The sequence below is a fragment of the Piliocolobus tephrosceles genome, unplaced genomic scaffold, assembly GCF_002776525.5.
Source record: "Piliocolobus tephrosceles isolate RC106 unplaced genomic scaffold, ASM277652v3 unscaffolded_1160, whole genome shotgun sequence".
NCBI classification, from domain to species: Eukaryota; Metazoa; Chordata; class Mammalia; order Primates; family Cercopithecidae; genus Piliocolobus; species Piliocolobus tephrosceles.
Window position 1 is genome coordinate 490,069 of NW_022292755.1, and position 2,218 is coordinate 492,286.

The 2,218-nt window shown below is 41.3% G+C and overlaps 1 pseudogene across 1 annotated transcript; it reads right to left on the minus strand.

The window, feature by feature from the left end:
• Window positions 1–764: 764 nt before the first annotated feature.
• LOC111529637 lies at window positions 765–1,916 on the minus strand (annotated as a pseudogene). Its single transcript, XR_002727487.2, has one exon. The product of XR_002727487.2 is annotated as an ATP-dependent RNA helicase A pseudogene (transcript).
• Between the last annotated feature and the right edge of the window lie 302 nt (window positions 1,917–2,218).

The following is a 2,218-nucleotide window of genomic DNA, read 5'->3' on the forward strand; positions in this document are numbered from 1 at the left end:
TTTTTCAGTTTCCACAGAAACATTGATTTCAAACTGCTCAATCCAAAGAATGATGTAACGCTATGAGATGAATACACACATCACAAAGCAGCTGCTTCGAAAGCTTCTCTCTAGTTATCATTGGAAATCGTGTCCTTAGTCACCACAAGCCCGGGGCGCCTCTTAATAACACCTCAAAGATTCCTCAAAGACAGAGCTTCCAAACTGGACAATGTAGTATAAAATTTAACACTCTGAAATGAACGCACACGTTAGAGAGCATTGTCTTGAAATGCTTTTTTCTGGGTTTTATTTCAAGATATTTCAGTTTTCTGAATAGTTTTCAAATCACTGGAAAATATGACTTTTTCACTTTCTATTTATTTATTTATTTATTTATTTTCGGTGTAATACTTTCTTTTCTACTGTATTAAACGAAAGCTGGGAAAATATCATGTTATTTAAAGGCAAATCTTTACTCCTTAAAGAAAAAAATACAAACTGTGGTATTTTAAAGATAGATCATTATATTTTACATAATATAAACAAAATCACTAATGCATCTATAGGCTTGGTTTCCTTTAACTACAATGAACAACAGAATGGGTGAAAATGCATTTACATTTTGTTGGCAAATAAACATATTGGAAAAAACACGTAACACATAGCATGCCTTTTTTTCCTTACTGTCTACACACAGAAACTGACATAACCAAGATTTAATAGCCACCATCTCCTCTCCCCTGTCCAAAGTAACCAGCTCCATAGGCCCCCCTACCACCTCCTCACTGGAATCCACCAGATCCTCTGTAGCCTCCACTAGGCCCTCTGTAGTCTCCTCCAGAGTTGCCTCTAAAGCCACCTCGGGTAACTCCTCTATAGCCTCCACCAACACCTGCGCCATGTCCTGCCCAAAAGGAGTTGGGGTTGCCACCATAGCCTCCACTACCATAGCCTCCACCACCATATCCTCCACTGGTATAGCCACCGCCATAGCCTCCACCACTGTAACTAGAACCTCCGCTTCTATATCCACTTCCATTGTCATATCGGGCCATCTTGGGAGGACGTGGATCATCTCCATACTGTGTACTGTCAATCATAAGGTTGATACCAGCAGCTGAGGGTCTAGAGATTTGACGGATCATGTTCAGCATATGTTCATTTACAGGGTCCAACTGGCTGATGATAGCAGGTTGTTTGGTTACTTCAACAACCAGAGCCTCCATGGCTGCCCGGAGACCGGTGATACAGGCAGCAGCTTCATGAGATATTTGTAGTTTAATCCAGTCATCTACAAGTACAATCTGCCCATCAGATTGGACTTTCTTGGAGGCAAACAGAAGCAACTGCAGAGGTGTGACTAAAGTCTTGCCTTTAGCAGAGATGGCTCGAGTTCGAATCTTTTCACCAAATACAAAGAAGGGAGATGGGTACTTCATGTCTTGGCCACTAAAAGGACAATTAACAGATGATTTGTGGATAAGTGCATTACGTCCTTCAGTGGTGAGAATCTTTCTCTTTTCCTTATGATAGCATACATTGGGGTACACACCAAAGGCCAGGAGGGAGATAACAACATCCAAATTATTATCTGGTCCAGTGTTAGTAAACACTTGTGTCAACAAACAATCTTCTGGAAACCCAGAATTAATCAAAATCACTTTGAGTTGAACTTTGGCTTCCCATGTCATTCTTAGTGTGGCCATATTAAGTCTTTTGTGCTCACAAAAACGTATGTCTGCTTCTTCTCCACCCATTCTAGCATCATCCCAGGCTTGGAATACTGATAAAAGGGCTACGTGATCAGAAAATATGTTTCCAGCAAAATTTCGATGGATATAGCCCAGCCACTTTCCTTCATTGATGAAAGACTCTGGAAAGCAGGTAGCAGCAGCAATGGTAAGACAGCATCTCCCACATAGAAAATACACCCCATTATCATCATTTTCCCAAAATGAGGCTCAATGGGGAGTTTAGCGAGTGATCTCATCATTGGCATCTAATGCATCAAGCTCTCTAAGAGGGTGTTCTGCTTCAATCACAGCATCCAGAGGGAGAGGTTCAATTGCTTTGGCCAGAAATTGGCCAATTCCTCCCATACACAGAAGTTTTATGCTAAGAGCAATTTCATGCAATGGTGTTTGGAACATCTCTGGTGTCATGTGGGTATAAGAAAGAGGTATAACTCCCTCAGTGGAATGCACCCACCAGAAAGCAGTTTCTCAGAACGCTTATA